An 18581-nucleotide genomic window follows, 5' to 3' on the forward strand; every position below is an offset into this window, starting at 1 on the left:
TTACAGTATCCTCAGTTCTTTTGGTTTTTATCAAGACGTCATGGCTTGTCAAGAAGCATCAACAGGTATTAAAATTGTCTTTATGAATGAATTCCTTTTCTCCATAGAGTAGTCCGCAATATCCAAATTTAAGGAATCAAACTACTTTTGTGTTATGTGCACAGGTACTTGTCAATTTATTTTATTCATTCATGGGATGTTAACATCACTGGTTAGGATAAAATTTATTGTCCATCAACTCTGAACTGAGAAACTCTGAACTGCCTTCTTGAACTGATGCAATCTTTGACCTGTAGACACACTCACATTGCTATTATAGTGAGAGTTTAAGGATTTTGACAATAAAGAAAAGGTGAGATAGCATCAAGTATTGTGCATTGATTAGAGGAGAACCTGTGGGAACCTACAAATCTGTTACCTTTATCCTCCTTGCTGAGACAGGTTGTGGGTTTGGAAGTCTGAGGAACTTTGCAGTCTGAGGGGTTTGCTGTCTGAGGAAACATGGCAGGTTGTTTCAGCACATCTTGTGAATAGTACACTCTGCAATTATTTACAAATATATATTAATGACTTGGATGATGGAAATGAATGTACTATTGTCAAGATTGCAGACGACACAAAAATAGGTGGGAAGGCAAGAGGTGAGAATGTCACAAAGAGACTGCAGAGGGATGTACATAGATTGAGTGAGGAGGCAAAAACTTGACAGATGGAATGTACTGTGCGAAAATGTGAGATGATGCATTTTGGCATGATAAATAGAAAAGCTACATATTACCTATGTGAGAAAAAACTGCAGAAAGCTGTCACAGAAAGGGATTTGAGGGTGTCCCCTTGTATAAATCATAAAAAGCAGGCATTCAAGTTCAACAGACAATAAAGAAGGCAAATGGATAATTGGTCTTTATTTCAAAAGAAATGGAATATAAAAATCGGGAGGTCTTGCTAAAATCATACAAGGCATTAATTAAACCACACCTGGAATACAGTTAACAGGTTAAATCCTTTTATCGAAGGAAAGATATACTGACATTGGAGGTAGCTCAGAGAAAGTTCATTCAGTTGATTCCATGTATGGAGGGATTTTCTTCCGAGGAGAGGTTTCATAAGTTGAGTTTGTACTCATTGAAGAATGCAAGGTTGAAAGAGACATTACTGAAACATTTAATATTCTTAGGGGGCTTGTCAGGGTAGATATGGAGAGGTAATTTCCACTTGTAGGAAAGTGCAGGACAAGCGTGAGACATTCACCCATATAAGGTAGAGGTGAGGAGGTATTTCTTCTTTCAGTAGATAGTGAATCTATAAATTCTTTATTGCACAGGGCTACCAATGCAGTTATTAATTTTATTTAAGGCTGAAGTAAACAAATTTTTAATCAGAACATGAATTCAGAGTTATGGGGATAAGGCAGGAAAGTGGAGTCGACAATTATCAGATCAGCCGTAATCTCATTGAATGGTGGAGCAGGCTTGATTAACTAAATCCCACTTGCCTGCATTTGGCCCAAATCCTTCCAAACCTTTCCTGTTCATGTGCCTGTCCAAATGCCTTTTTTATATATTATAACTGTATCTGCATCTACAACTACCTTTATCAGTTCATTCCACATACGAACACCCTCTGTGTGAAAAGTTGCCTCTCCCTTTTAAATCTTTCTCCTCTCACCTTAAAAATATACCCCCAAGTTTTGAACTTTTCCACCTGAGGGAAAAGACCTTTGCTATTCACCTTTTCAATGCCCCTCATCATTTTATATATATCTATAAGGTTATCCCTCAAACTCCTACCTTCCAGTGAAACATTGTCCAGTCTATCCAGCCTCTCCATATAACTCAAACCATCCAGTCCCGGCAATATCCAGGTAAATCTTTTTTGAACCCTCTCCAATTTAATAATATCCTTCCTACAGCAGGGCTAACAGAATTGTACACAAAAGTTGAAAAATGGCCTAACCAATGTCTTGCATATTCTCAGCATGACACCCCAACTCCTATAGTCTGAGTAATGAAGCCAAGATGCTAAAAACTTTCTTAACTACCCTGCCTACCTGTGATGCAATTTTCAAAAAAACTATGTACCTGAACCTTAAAGTCTCTCTGTTTGACAACACTACTCAGGGCCCTACCATTAACTGTATAAGTCCTGCCTTTGTTCAATGGAGTCCAATCAAGCAAGTTGCTTTGTCCTGAATGGTGTTAAGCTTTCTGTTGTTGAAGGTACATTCACCCAGGATATTCAATTAGCTAACATAGTCATTGAAGGGGGAAATAGTAGCAGGTGGAAGTAGACACTTGGTAGGCATAGGAGTATGGTAGATTATGGGGATGCAAAGGGGGCATTTGGTTTCAAGAGTTGGCATGGGTGAGGCTTAGAAAATATGTGAGGATAAGCATGAGAGGGAACACAAGGGGTAGAGGTCAGAGAGATTAACTTTTTTCCTTTTGAAGAGTTAAGGTACCCTTTGGGATAGAAAATGATATGCTTATGAAGTAAAAACTGCATATATACGTTGGCTTTGCAAAATTTTCAAGAAAATATCTAAACGATGTTAAGAGAAAGCATCACTATTTCAGAATGCCTTCTTACATAAAGCCATCAGCTGCATTACTGACATCAACTAGACAATGGAGTACCTTTTGATGGAGAGCTCCAACTACTTACCTAATTGAAATGTTTGTTGACATAAAGGATTAAATACTTAAGTGAGAGTTTTTAAACATGTTTATTTACACTGGTTATTGAATACCCAAGCTACATGCTTACTTACAAAATTCATTGAAACACAAGTGAAATATTAGTTGACACACTGATTTTAGTTGGACAGCGTATTGGATATTTTTGTGTCAATATTTTCAACAATGACATCATCAGTATACTGTAACTTTATTTTGCCCCATGATGACTGACCGTGGGGGATAACATGTAAGTTGGCATGGGAGGTGTGTGGTGTAAAAACATTGGCATGGTATAAAGGGCCACTAGAATGATTGGGGCAAATGACATATATGAAGCCATGGGGTTAAGTAGATGAGCATGCTTGGCATAGAGGGTAATTGGGAATAAGTTGACATAGGGCTATGAGGGGTCATAGGGAAGCAAGTGGTGACATATGTTTGGATGGATGGGGCATGGGGAGTGAAGGTTTTTTTGTTTCAAATTTTATTTTTAAACTTTGAACACAGCACCAGAATCCCCCGGCAGGCTTTCTGCCCAGTGTGCCTCTAGAACCCAGCAGCCTCCTGGACACTTCTAGGTCACCTGGCCCAACTTCCAATCCAGTCCGGACTGCTAAACCAAAAATAGACACTGCAGGTGGCCACTTTTAAAGGGCAGGCTCAGGGAAGGGGCACTTCTTCTAATTCTGCATATCTGAGCTGAGAACAAAAATCAGGACTCAAGCATTTAATCATCTGCTCTCAATCTCCTATTGCGACTAGATATCCAATTCTGCTTTATAGTGCTCCTCTGATGCACCTTCTGATGTTTTAGTTCAGAAAGGTGCTAGATAAATATAAGTTGTGGCATTACTGGTGTAACTCACTGACATTAAAATTCTCTGACCTTTTATTAGTGATTTTATTTGGATCCTGCTCAACTGGAATCTATGTCTTTAAACATTTGATTGGCCTCCAGCATGGAGCTCATGCCCAGCCACAGAAGCAAATGGAACTGTGATAATCTTCCCACCTTGCAGTTAGAAGCATTGGATTTAGCCCCAGGTCTGGACAGAATGGTAACTGGAAACTGGAGAACCAGATCTGAAACCTGGTGGATTTCAACAGGGGTCCTTGCCTCTGATAGCTGTGGGTGAACCTCCACTTTTATTATAGTCCACCTTTCAGAAAGTACTCCTGAGTTTTAAAACCATGATGCAACCAACAGTTAACCACTTTCCTGCTATTTCTGCTTAAGTGGTTCTTGTATCTCATATGTAAAACTTGAGTTAGGATAAGGCCTATATAAGAACATAAAGGATGGACTGTCTGAAGTTAAAAATCAGGTGGTTGTCTGATGAAGGAGCAGTGCTCCGAACGCTAGTGCTTCCAATTAAACCTGTTGGACTATAACCTGGTGTTGTGTGATTTTTAACTTTGTACACCCCAGTCCAACACTGGCATCTCCAAATCAGGAATGTCTGAAGTACTTGATCTCCTGTGCCAGTCTTGCCAGTGACACTCAGCCAATGAAATTTGGTGAAATGGTGGTGGGAAAAGTGCATATAATGAAGAGAATTTTTAAAAAGTTGTATTTGTACTTCATGGTGACAAAACATCTGATAGGTTATTACAAAAATACAGCTTAGAATGAAGAATTGTCACATATTCCACTTTAAAACTTGATTTTTGATGTATCCACCCAAAATTCCAACTTTATCTACCAAAATTACTTCACTGTTCAGCAATACTAGTTATTACAGCTGAAAGTATTGTTTTCCCCAACTACACGAACGTTAAGAGAGGTAAGAATGTTTGCAAATAAACCCTCACAAAACAAGGAAACAGAGCACTTTGAATAAAATTAGTTCACACAGTTGGCCAAAACGAAAATCAGTTTTTGCAGTCAACAGAAACTTAGATCAACACAGGCATACGCGGACAAAAATGAGTCAGAGGAATCATTGCATTCAAATAACTAAGCCTACAAATGCAAGTTCCTTTCTTCGGAAATACATTACATCCTGAGGATATACAGCGTCTAGGTTTTGAATTAATGCACGCATTTTAATTACAATATACTTAATAGGCTGATAAAGTTGGGTGTCAAAATGAGACCAACAATAATATGCAAATGAGAAATAAACGCGATTGAGAGGCAGACGTTTACAAGAAAGCACACAGAAGGTGGGTGAGTGCCTTAGTGTCTAGTTTTTTTTCCTCTCTCGCTCTGCAGTTCCTTGCGAGCAGCTGTCCCGCGCGCCTGCGCACTGCCGACCTGGAAATTTGCTACTCGTGACAGAATTTGGGTAAGAAACGGTGCAATTTTTAATTTTAAAAAGAAAATAAACCAGGAGCAAAAGCTCTCAGACAACGAATGGTGTATCTGGGTTGCCTCTCCTGCCAGGCTGGGAATTTAACTTCCTCCCCCTTCCCCTCAATCTTATTTTTTTTTCCCCTGGCGTTTATCCTAATTGCATTTGGTGCAACTTAAATAAAAGTAGTTGCAGAGAAGCGAGTGGCCAGGGACTGTGTATCTGCACAGCAGCACAAGTCGCCCTCAGCAATTAGAAATAAATGGTTAATAACGGGGAGGAAAACAGAGAAGGGGGGGGAGAAAACTAATTTAAATGGAGAGGGGAAACAGTGTTTGAGCAATGCCGGTGAATGATGAGTGCTTGATAGTTGGAGATGGTGATTATTATAATAATTACAAACACTGAACTCTCCTGTGACACAGACCATTTTATGGAACCCGGGCAAAGTGCGAGGCTTCCATTGGAATGGGAGCGAGCCGCTGCTCGATACAATGTTTCCGCGCCGCGCTCTCATTCCCCCTCCTTTTATTCCCCTTTTTCCCATTTTTAAAAGAGAAAGGGATGCAATAAATTCACGTTTTGAAATGCAACGTGTCTCCTTTTAGGCCTTTACAGGAATATAGACTCCGCCATTTTGAGAAACTGCCCAAATAAAATACAAGAAGTGTTTGAGGAAGAGAAATCTCAGGGTGGATTCTGCAAGAGAGAGAGAGAGAGAACGTGAGGGGGGTAAAAAAAGAAAAGGGGGGAAATAGATAAAGGTAGAGTCTAGGCTTGGAGAGAAACTACCGAGTTTATTTCAGGAAGTGCACGCAATTGTGATGCACATTTAAATTATTAAATCCTCCAGTAGGTTAAGTTTTTTTAAAATTGTTAGTCGGGTACCCAGGCTGGTTGACAGTATTAGGAGTAGTTACACAATTATAATCTAAAACTCGTTTGATATCCACGAACTTAAATTTCTATCAAATGAACCTCGGACTTGACAAGAGGAAAGTCTGACGACGTTATATATAAAATTTCAGTTTCATTTATTTATCTCCAGGGTTGTTTCAAGTAACGATAATCTCATTCATTTTTTCAGTAAATTGGGTGCAAATATTGTTAATAACGACAGTAAATATGTAACTCAAATGCATTTTCTTTTGTGTTCACTATTTGAAACTACTGTGCATAGTTGAGTGCATTCTGGAAACTTTCAAGTACAAAACATGTTTTTTAAAAAGATAATGCAGAGCGACCTCAAATGGTTTTTGTCTAGAGGTGCAGGAAAGGATCGTGCATTTAGCTGTCAGGACGAGGTGATTGTGTTTGAAGGTAAATATGGGAAGTTAATTGTTCAAATTTAAAGGGACTGTTTGCGTTTGTTTTATTTTTACACCTCAATTATGTATTTTTATTTATTGCTAAATCAGTCAGAAATCATCTCTTAATCGGGACAGCCCTGCCCACCAGGCATTCTTTCAGTTAAGTGGTCTGATTGTTACATATTGGACGGGAAATTGGTTCCGGCTTCCTTTCAGGATTGGCGAAATATTGTTGGAATATTTACTTGTTGGTTATATTAAATAAACCACTTTTTAATAAAGTCAAAGAAAGTTTGAAACTGTATTCATCCAAAATTATCATGCTTGTTGAGCATTGGAAGAATTTGAATAAAATACATGGACCTGTCTCAAATTTTCTGCTGGTGGTTTTTATCACATTTGATCAGTGAGGAGTGGGACCACTTTTTTTTTATATTGATATGTTAATGGTGACAATTAAACCAGATCACTTGTGGAAAAAAATTCTCCTGGAGTTGAGGTTCATCTCATTGTTTATTGTTGTCTTATGGTGACATTCCAAAATATAGGTTTTTTTTCTTATGCTACTCTGTTGAACAAGAAATTTGAGTGAGCATCATTGTCTTGAATTAGATGAAATCAGCAGTTAATTGTCAAATCAGTTGCAATATCCATGACTTAGTCCATGCTTATCTGCTGTATATGTGACTTAGCAAACCCACTACACCATTTGGGAAAGTGCAGAATTGATCCAACGATGTTCTTTTTAGATATGCTGAGTTCAACAATAATGGCTCAAATGAGTAAGGAAGAAGTAAGTTGCTATTGGCAAACTGGTTTCTCGGAAGAATATTGCTGTGTTTATTTTATATACGAGGTTCTTTTGTTAAAATGTAGGCCTTTCAGTGACTCAAGCTGTTGATTTACCTCTTTTTGACATCTTTTTGAGAAGGCAGTTTGCTTCTCAGTCTTATTTTTTGAAGCAGTTGACTACCTCTTGGCGTATGGTTTCAAGATTTCTTATCCCTATTTGGGTACAATTACTTGTACCCATTCTTAATTCATATCTTACCTTGAGAAAGTTGGCAAGCTTTTTGATTTTATGGAGAATCACAGCAGCACATACTACTGTCAAGCTACAATTGTTTTTTGAGGGTATTAACAAACTATTTCAACTGACCTTTCAGTTATCTGATTGGAATTTTGTCATACCCTTGTAGAATGAAGGATCGATCAGACAACCATAAGCACCAGAAATAGGAACAGGAGTAGGATGTTCAGCCCTTTCAGCCTGCTTTTAATTCAACAGGATCATGGCTGATCCGACACACTTTAGAGTCATAGAGATGTATAGCATGGAAACAGATCCTTCGGTCCAACTTGATGTTCACTTACCTGTCTTTTCTCTGTAACCCTTGATTCTCCTACTGATCGACAGTCTGTCTATCTTAGCCTTATGTATACAAGGACTGTGTCAAAGAGTTTTTGATTCAAATTTTTTCAAACGTTGAGATGAAAGAATGTATTATTTTGCTTTAGATTCACATAGTATATTAAACCACCACAGTGAACCTATAAGCATTGAGTAACTAAGGCAGTCATTAATCGCATGACTGTATTAAGACTAGTATTACCTCACCTTCATGATGCATCTGAAAGAGTGAGAGAGCAGACGGGGAACATGCACGTTGTTCGCATTAAAGTAATGAGATGCATTTTTGTTATGCTGTAAAGTTCAGGATAGCATGTTTCATTAGATTTATTATTAAAAATCAACTTGAAACAGTAGATTTGTTTAAAAATAATGAATTTATCATATGTACAAGTTGAAATGAAATATGATTTGTGGAGAGATTATTGAAAAGTGAATGGATTCATTACCTCATATCAAAGTTTAATGTAGAAGAAATTAATACTTTTTATTGTTGTGAAAATCTCACTAAAACGGGTAGCCTGCTCGATTTCTAAGAAGTAATGTTTTTGATGCCTAGGCATTGCTGGGGTGCCATGCATCATAATCTCTACCCTTCAATAGCTAATGTACAAGTGTATTAGAGTTACTTTTATGATGTCACTGTTATCTAATTGCTACTCCTTGTTAATTATTTTAAACCCTGCAGTTGAGCAATTTTAGGAGATATTTCATAATCCTCAACAAAGAAAGACATTACAAGACCAATACTCAGTCTTTGACCATTAAGAAAATTAAGGATAATATCCAACTGAAAGAAAAATTGCCAATACTGTGAAGATTAGTAGCAGGCCAGAATACAGGCAACATTTTAGAAATCAGGAAAAATTGTTTTTTTTAAAAAAAAGGGGCAAATTTAGAAATTGAAAATAAACAAGAAGGAAGATTTTTTTTAAAATGTTGAGCTTTGACAGTTTTTAAGAAAAGGAAATTTGCTGAAGGGTGAGACTGGAGGATTAATACTGAGAAATAAGGAAACGGGACAGGCTCTAATCAAGTACTTGATATCTGTCTTGGTGGTAGATGCTGCAAAAAGCAGTGGACAAGCAGATCAAATTAACTGAAAAGAATCATTAACACTGGAAAGTAACTCCGGTTCTCCGTGTACGAATGGGACGATAGGCTCACAAGTTTTTAAAATCTATTCATGAGATGTGGATGTGGCTTTCTGGGCAATCATTTATTGCCCAACCTTGGGATCCCTTGTGAAGAAGGTGGTGAGCTGCAATGTGGAACTGCTGCAGTTCATTTTATGCACATCCCTCCATGATGCTTTTCGGGAAGGTACTCCAGGGTTGTGACCCAGCAATTCTAAAGGAATTATATTTCAAAGTCAGGATGGTGAGTGGTTTGGAAGGAATTTGCAGATGGTAGTGTTAGCATGTAGCTGTTGCCCTTGTGCTTTTAGATCATGATTGTCATGTCATAGAGATGTACAGCATGGAAACAGACCCTTCAGTCCAACGCGTCCATGCCAACCAGATATCCCTACCCAATCTAGTCCCACCTGCTGGCACCTGGCCCATATCTCTCCAAACCCTTCCTATTCATATACCCATCCAAATGCCTTTTAAATGTTGCAATTGTACTAGCTTCCACCACTTCCACTGACAGCTCATTCCATACACGTACCACCCTCTGTGTGAAAAAGTTGCCCCTTAGGTCCCTTTTTATATCTTTCTCCTCTCACCCTCAACCTATGCTCTCTAGTTCTGGACTTCTCCACCCCAGGAAAAAGACTTTTCCTATTTACCCTATCCATGTCCCTCACAATTTTGTAAACCTCTATCAGGTCACCCCTCAGCCTCCGAAGCTCCAGGAAAAATAGCCCCAGCCTGTCCAGTCTTTCCCCATAGCTCAAATCGTCCAACCCTGGCAACATCCTTGTAAATCTTTTCTGAACTCTTTCAAGTTTCACAACATCTTTCCAATAGGAAGGAGACTAGAATTGCATGCAATATTCCAACAGTGGCCTAACCAACAACCTGTACAGCCGCAAAATGACCTCCCAACTCCTGTACTCAATATTCTGACCAATAAAAGAAAGCATACCAAATGCTGCCTTTACTATCCTATCTACCTGCAACTCCACTTTCAAGGAGCTATGAACCTGCACTCCAAGGTCTCTTTGTTCAGCAACACTCCCTGGGAACTTACCATAAAGTATATAAGTCCTGCTAAGATTTGCTTTCCCAAAATGCAGCACCTCGCATTTATCTGAATTAAACTCCATCTGCCACTCCTCAGCCCATTGGCCCATCTGGTCAAGATCCTATTGTAATCTGAGGTAACCCTCTTGGCTGCCCACTACATCTCCAATTTTGGTGTCATCTGCAAGCTTACTACTTGTACCTCTTTTGCTCGCATCCAAATAATTTAGATGACAAAAAGTTGAGGACCCAGCACCGATCCTTGTGGCACTCCACGGTCACAGGCCACCAGTCTGAAAAAGAACCCTCCACCATCACCCTCTGTCTTTTACCTTTGAGCCAGTTCTGTATCCAAGTGGCTAGTTCTCCCTTTGTTCCAGGAGATCTAACCTTGCTAATCAGTCTCCCACGGCGAACCTTGTCAAACGCATGACAGGAGTCCATATAGATCACATCTACCATTCTGCCCTCATCAATCCTCTTTATTACTTCTTCAAAAAACTCTATCATGTTTGTGAGAAATGACTTCCATGCACAAAGCCATGTTGGCTATCCCTAATCAGTCCTCCAAATACATGTACATCCTGTCCCTCGGGATTCCCTCCAACAACTTGCCCACCACCGAGGTCAGGCTCACTGGTCTGTAGTTCCCTGGCTTCTCCTTACTACCCTTCTTAAACAGTGGCACCACATTAGCCAACCTCCAGTTTTCCGGCACCTCACCTGTGACTATTGATGATACAAATATCTTAGCTAGAGGCCCAGCAATCACCTCTGGCTTCCCACAGAGTTCTAGGGTACATCTGAACAGGTCCTGGGGATTTATCCACCTTTATGCATTTCAAGATATCCACTTCTTCCTCCTCTGTAATATGGACGTTTTGCAAGGTGTCACCAACTATTTTGCTACATCCTATATCTTCTTTTTCCACAGTGAATACTGATACAAAATACTTGTTTAGTATCTGCCCCATCTCCTGCGGCTCCACATGAAGGCTGCCTTGCTGATCTTTAAGGGGCCCTGTCCTCTCCTTAGTTATCCTTTTGTCCTTAATGTATTTGTAAAAACCTTTTGGTTTCTCATTAATCCTATTTGCCAAAGCTATTTCATGTCCCCTTTTTGTCCTCCTGATTTCCCTCTTAAGTATACTCCTACTGCCTCTGTGCTCCTCTAAGGATTCACTCGATTTATTCTGTCCATACCTTACGCTTGCTTGGTTGGAGGGTGCTGCATAAAGAGCCTTGGAGAATTTCTGTAATGCATCTTATAGATTGTACATGTTGCTGATGTTTGTCCTTATACCTTGAGACTCAATGGCATCCAGACCCAATGCTGAGGACTCTAAGGGTAACTTTCTTCTGATTGGTTTACCAGTGTGCCATCGCCTCTTTGGGTGATGGTGCTTTCTGGGACAAGGTATTTAAGGTGTGATTTAATGAGGATGATTTTATCTGTCTGTGTGTTATCTAGTTTGGTAAGTTTGTGCCTCACCGATATTAGTAGGAATTCTGGATCAGTGGTGCTGGAAGAGCACAGCAGTTCAGGCAGCATCCAGCGAGCAGCGAAATCGATGTTTCGGGCAAAAGCCCTTCATCAGGAATAAAGGCAGTGAGCCTGAAGCGTGGAGAGATAAGCTAGAGGAGGCTCACTGCCTTTATTCCTGATGAAGGGTTTTTGCCTGAAACATCGATTTCGCTGCTCGCTGGATGCTGCCTGAACTGCTGTGCTCTTCCAGCACCACTGATCCAGAATCTGGTTTCCAGCATCTGCAGTCATCGGTTTTACCTCGATATTAGTAGGAAGTACATTGTAGATTGAGTTTGTCATTGTTGTTTCCAGTCTATAAGTTGATGCTAAGTTGTCTGCTTTTGTTGCTTTTTGTTTAGCTTGTTTTTGTTTTGATCTGACTGAATGGCTTGTCAAGCCACTTTAGAGTGTATTTAAGAATCACTTACATCACTATGGGTCCCATTTAAGTTAGCCAAGGTGCTGATGGCAGTTTTCTATCCCTAAAAGATATTAGCGAGGCAGATGGATTTTACATTAATTGACAATGGTTTCATGGTTATTATTATATTTTTAATTCTTAACCTTATTGAATTCAAACTTTTCTATCTACCATGGTGACTTTTGAACCTGGGTCTCTGGATTACGAGGAAAGTGACAATACCACTAGTTCATCACTTCCCCATGAGCGTGATGGTTCCCATCCCAGGGTCTTGAAGGAAGTAGATTCCCAATAGATGTATTGGATTGGAAGCTTCCAGAATTCCCTAGATTATAGAAAAGTTCCAATGGATTGGAAAATGTCAGAATTAATAAATCTCGTCCAGAAAAGAGGATACAGAAAGCAGGAAACTATAGGCTAGTTATCTTAACTTTGGAAAAAATGCTATAATCCATTATTAAGGTTATAATATAATTTAGAGCATGGTAATAACTTCAGATGAATGTGCATGATTTTGTGTGAGATCATGTTTGACCACTTCATTAGGATTCTTTGAGAATAGAGTAAGCAACGTGATTTTAGAAATGCTCACAGTTTAGTGTATTTTGATTTCAAAAAGGAATTTGAAAAGGTGTGCTGTACAAAGTTCTACACAAGATAAGAGCTCTTGGTAGTGAGGATTATATATTAGCATGGATAGAAGATTGGATAACGAGCAAGAAACATGTGGTAAATTGGTCATTTTTAGTTTGGTAAACTTTAATTAGTTGGGTGCCATGAGGATCAATGCTGGACCCTCCATTGTTTACATAGTCACAATTTGGATGAGATAAGTACATTCTAATGAATTTGCTGACAAGGCAGAAACAGTTAGAAAAGCATGTTGTGAGGAAAACAGTGTTAAATGAATTAATGTAAGTTAAATGAGCAAAACATTTGCTAGTGGAGAAAGTGAGGACTGCAGATGCTGGAGATCAGAGCTGAAAAATGTGTTACTGGAAAAGCACAGCAGGTCACGCAGCATCCAAGGAGCAGGAGAATTGACGTTTCGGGCATAAGCCCTTCTTCAGAAATGAGGAAAGTGTGCTAAGTGGTCTTGACCTGCATTCATCTTCCTGACCTTTCCGCCCCCATCCCCTCTCCGGCCTATCACCCTCACCTTAATCTCCTTCCACCTATCGCGTTCCCAACGCTCCTCCCCCAAGTCCCTCCTCCCTACCTTTTATCTTAGCCTGCTTGACACTCCTTCCTCATTCCTGAAGAAGGGCTTATCCCCGAAATGTCGATTCTCCTGCTCCTTGGATGCTGCCTGACCTGCTGCACTTTTCCAGCAACACATTTTTCAGCATTTGCTGGTGGAGAACAATGTGGCGAAATGGGAAATTATCTATTTGGGAAGAGTGGGGTGATAAAAAGAATATTATTTGCTGGAGAGATAATACAGATTGCTGTGATTATAGAGGATCTGGGTTTTTGAATATATTGGGATTGAGTTAGGTGGAATTTTCATTCATCAGGCAATGAAAGTATATGGGGATATGCCATAAATCAGATCAGCAATGATTTCCTAGAGTAGCGGAGTAGGGTGTTTTCCACAATTAGCCTTTCTCTTTGACAATCCAACACATCCCAACATTTATGTGGCCTTTAAATCCATCCTCCCTACCATTGTTTTAATATGACATGATCATAAGGGATCACAACATGTGATTTAAAATATTAGTTGACAAGGTATTTTGATGCGGTAACATGAGCCAATAATAATATGGAGTCTTAACAGACCTGCAAGGATGAAGTTTGCCATTTTGCTACTGACCCGATAAGCTTTTCAATAGTAAGTCAGTCAGTCAGAATTATTTTCATTCCATGCTTTAATAAATGGAAATCAACTCCTTAGCCTGTTGCAAGCATGAACAATATATACTTGCCAATTGATAAAAGGTGAGACATTGAAAGAGAAACCAAATTCAAATTTTTGAATATAAAAATAGTGTGGTATAACCAAAACAAAAATTGCATTGAAAGCACAACCGATATTTATGGAAAACCTTTAATGTAATAAATATTTTGCAAAGGGCTTCGTAGGAGCAGCTTAAAGTTTGACACAAAATCTTGTATAGAAATATTGGGCCATGTGACCAAAACCTTGACAAAGAGGTAGGTTCAGAGGAGTGTCTGAAAGGAGTCAATCGAGATGGGTGGAGTGGGTTAGGTAGAGAATTGCAGAGCTCGGCATGTGTTTGTAAAGTGCATTTGTACACAGTGCACTGACTCTCTTGCCATTGTTGTATGATCTCTACCTCTGCTGTAGGCTGCTTACTCTTTAATTAATGACAGCTATTAAACACGTTACTTGAAACTTGATATCAGAGCTGGGAAGCTGAGATTGGGTGAATTTTCAGATTTACAAGAGGGCCGGCTGCAGTTTCTTTTATTTTAAAAAAACTGCAAGTGAAAATTAACAACTGCCCTCTAACTTTTGAAATGCTGGCTCTAAAGTTTTCACTCCCTGGTGCTGTGGAAATGAAAGCAGATTTGAGTCAAAATTGGAATTTTTTCACACTCGGTGGTAAAACTATGAGGTAGTGACAAAATTAAATACTAGACTATTACTATTAATTACTCAGTTCTGTTTACAGTGCTGGGGAAAGTGTGTTTCAAGTTATAGTGCAACCTGTATCTCTCTGAGGAGTAATGAACTAAGACAGTGATTTTGAAGGCTTTGAAGACTATTTGAACTCCGTATTAATGTTACTTGTGGATAGTAGTACGTGTTCAATAGCTGAAAATGTGTTGCTGGTTAAAGCACAGCAGGTTAGGCAGCATCCAATGAATTTCCTATTCCTTGGATGCTGCCTAATCTGCTGTGCTTTAACCAGCAACACATTTTCAGCTGTGATCTCCAGCATCTGCAGACCTCATTTTTTACCCGTACGTGTTCAATATCAGAGCGAGAGAGAGCGAGACTATTGACCAGTTTGTGATGGCACTAAAACATTTAGCTGAACCATGTGTTTTTTTTAAAAAAAAACTGAAATATGAACACCTCGGATTATTGACTTAGATTCTGCTTTGAGAGCATGTCAGCTGAGAGAAGAGAAACCCACTCTCAAAGCTACTGACGTATGCAGAAGCTCTGAGGTTGTCAATCATCAGCCAGTGCGTATTAGCACATTAACAGTTGAGGCTTTACATTATATTGAGAGATATTCCAGGCTGAATGAGAACAATATGTTGGAAAAAGGAAGTAATACTTGCAAAAGAACCAGAGACCAAGGTCGAGGCCAGAGGGTAGGCTGTAAATATTGGTGAGCATATCACATAAATGGAAGCATCTTAAGCATGGGGGAAAGTGTGCTTAACACAGGAAGCTGAATCATTTCATGTGCCAGTGGTTAGCAAACAAGTTAGTAAAGATAGCTGCTGAAGAGCTGTCAGCTGAAGATTTTGATGAATCATTCTACACTACACAGCAGCTTAGCATTTTCAGTTCTAAAGGAGATAAATCATTTGTAACTGTTAAAATGACAACTGCAGAAACAGAGCATCAAGTAAATGTAATGTCAGATAGTTACCAGTGATTGATAAGCTTTACAGGTTTGTGCAAAATTGACAATAATATGATCAAAAAATGAACACTTTTAAAGCAAGGGTTAGGTTACATATTGGAATGATACTCATCCCAAGAAGACAAATAATGTTACATTTTTACCTTTGCATTTTCAGAATTTAGATCTGATTTTGGAAAATGTTAGTAGTTAAGCACTTGAATGTGTTTGAAGCAATCAAGCTGACTCCGTATGGTTTTATGAAAAATAAATCAATTTTGACCAATCTCTTGGAGTTCTCTGAGGAGATAATGTACAGTGGATAAAAGGGAACCAATGGAGCTGTTGTAGATACATTTCCAGATGTAAGGTGTCACATTAAAGGGTATTTAGGAAAATAAAAGCTCATTGTGTAGTGGATAGAAACAAAAAAACTGCAGATGCTGGATTCCAAGGTAAACCAGCAGGAGGCTGGAAGAACGCAGCAAGCCAGGCAGCATCAGGAGATGGAGAAGTCAATGTTTTGTTTATCACCCTTCTTGAATCCAGAAAATGGCTTGCATCTGAAATGTTGACTTCTCCTCCTCCTGATGCTGCCTGGCTTACTGTGTTCTTCCAGCCTCCTGCTTGTCTATGTTGTGTAGTGGATGGCACATTGGCATGTAGAAGATTGTGTGAATAGGTCTTTTCTGGTTGGGAAGGTGTAACAGGTTCTGTGTCACAGGGATCAGAGCTGGGACCCCAACTGTTCACAGTTTAATAAATGTCTTAGATGAAGGGACAGAAGATATAGTTGCAATATTTGCTGACCGCACAAAGATCGGTGGGAACCTAAAGTCTGAAGAGGACTAAGAGGTACAAAAAGATACAATACTCATTAAGTGAATGGACAAAGATGTGGCAAATAGAATATAATGATATGGAAAACATGAACATACCCATTTTTGCAGAAAAAATTTTTTTAAAAAGTACACTCACCAAAAGGTGAAAGATTGCAAAACTCTGAGATGCAGAAAGATCTGGTTGTCTTTCAGCACAAGTTACAAAGGATTAATATGCAGGTACTACAGATATTTAGGAAAGATAACAATGTTATCATTTACTGTGAAAGGAACAGTATGCAAAAGTAAGAAAGTTATACTTCAGTTACACAGGACCCTACATCGGAATTGAATGACGAAATAGATTTATCGTCATGTGTACTTAGGTACAAGAGTATAGTGAAAAGTGTACAAAGTCATCATACCCAGAACCATTTTAGGTACAAAATAAAAATGCAGTTGTTAGACGCTGGGCATTACCCTCGAGGGCTTGCTCTCCCCTGCACTGGACTGAGTCCCTCGTCGCTGACCTCATCCGGGCTTATAATCCTCCCCACATTGTCAAAGTCCCATCGGCCCCAGCCGCTGCCTTGCTGCAGACTCTGGACACTACCACTGCCTCACTGACCACTGTCTCCAGAAGATAAATTTAAAAAAAAACAAGAGAAAAGAAGGCAAGAAAAGGAAAAGCAGCAGTTCTGAGAAGGTATACTTTACTAATGTCTGGAATGGCTGGTCATGATTTGGAGGTGCCGGTGTTGGACTGGGGTGTACAAAGTTAAAAATGACACAACACCATTATACATTGATGAATACCTTGATTGTCTGTTGAGTCTTTCATCTGTTCAAATACCATGATAGTTTCACTTTTTTCATGTGTAAATCACAAAACCTTTTTTTAAAAGTGGCATTCTCAGGTTAGCTGTACCAATTGATGTTAGCTAGACAATATATTGAAGGTGTTAGCCCCCTGTGTTCTCTGTCTATGCCATGATGTTTAGATTGATTCTAATCTGAAAAGTGAGATAACAGAGTTTTACATGAATCCATGCAGTTTTTGAGCACAGTACAAGTAACTCTGCAAGTTTAAATTCACCCCACAAAATATATGTGTGCATGTGGGTCTTTGTGTCTGTCTGGGTTGGGGGTTGTGAGTGTGAGAGAGAGTGTATATGTGTGTGTAGTAAGTGTAGAGTGCCTTAAGTCTACGCGGGATTGTGTGTGCGTGTCTGTGGTAAGGGGTTGTGAGTGTCTGTGAGCAAGTGTATATGTGTGTGCATGAGTGTAGAGTGGTCTAAGCCTCTGAGAGGATGCGTGTGGGAGTGTCAGTGTATGTGTGTCCATGTGTATACGTATGTGGACAGAGTAGGAGTGTTTGTGCGTGTGTATAATGCAATGGTGGTCACCTGTAATGTGACATGAACCCAAGGTCTCAGTTGAGGCCCTCCCTTTGAGTACCGAACTTAGCTATCAGCATCTGCTCGGCCACCTTTCGCTGCTGCCTGTCCTGAAGTCTGCCTTGGAGGATGGTCACCTGATGGTCTGAGGTCGAATGTCCTGGACCACTGAAGTGTTCCCCAACTGGGAAGGAACACTTCTGTTTGTTGATTATTGTGTGGTGCCCATTCATCTGTTGTCGTAGCCTTTGCTCGGTTTTCCCAATGTACCATGCCTCAGGGCATCCTTGCCTGCAATGTATAAGATAGACAACGTTGGCTGAGTCACATGAGTACCTGCCATTTGTAATGGTGGTATCCATGTCCGCACTCTGACATGTCTTGCAATGCCTACCGAAAGCTAGTGCTTCCAATTAAACCTGTTGGACTATAACCTGGTGTTGTGTGATTTTTAACTCTGGAATGGGTGGGGTGTCCTGTGAGCAAACTTGGGACAAGCTTGGCTTTTATCTGCTGGAGATTAGAAAACTAATGGGAAACTTGATTGACATGTATAAAATCTTGAGGGATTTACACAGGGTAGCTTTGGAATAGGTGTTTCCTTGTTGGGAGAATTGTGAACTAGGTGTCACTGTTTTAAATAGGCAATCCCTGATTTTTAAAGTGTGATTAGGTAAATTTCTTTCCTCAGAGGGTCTTGAGTTTTGGCTTCCATCACCTCTTTCAGTCCTTAAATATTTTCAAGGCAGCAGTAGTTAGATTCTTGTTAAGCAAGGGTGTGAGAGGTTATTGGGGTAGATGGGTATATGGTTTTGAGGTTACAATAATTTCAGCCAAGATCACCTTCAATGGAACAGGTGTATGAGGCTGAAAGGCTTCATCCCGCTTCTGATTAATTTGCTCATATATGGTGTTTGGGCTAGATGTTGAGCCAAATCTACCTGTCTCAGCTAAAGAATGTGCCTCAAAATCTTAAACTGATAA

General features: G+C 39.6%; 1 protein-coding gene across 4 annotated transcripts in view; it reads left to right on the forward strand.

The window, feature by feature from the left end:
• Positions 1-4825: 4825 nt before the first annotated feature.
• Positions 4826-18581, forward strand: part of l3mbtl3 (L3MBTL histone methyl-lysine binding protein 3) — a 166651-nt gene continuing 152895 nt past the window's right edge. For 2 of the 4 annotated variants that reach the window (XM_060821222.1, XM_060821225.1), the window contains exon 1: positions 4855-4966. The gene's annotated coding sequence lies outside the window, so the exon portion shown is untranslated. The other 2 variants (XM_060821224.1, XM_060821223.1) reach the window with 2 other exon arrangements.

Source organism: Hemiscyllium ocellatum, chromosome 3 (assembly GCF_020745735.1).
Source record: "Hemiscyllium ocellatum isolate sHemOce1 chromosome 3, sHemOce1.pat.X.cur, whole genome shotgun sequence".
Taxonomy (NCBI): Eukaryota; Metazoa; Chordata; class Chondrichthyes; order Orectolobiformes; family Hemiscylliidae; genus Hemiscyllium; species Hemiscyllium ocellatum.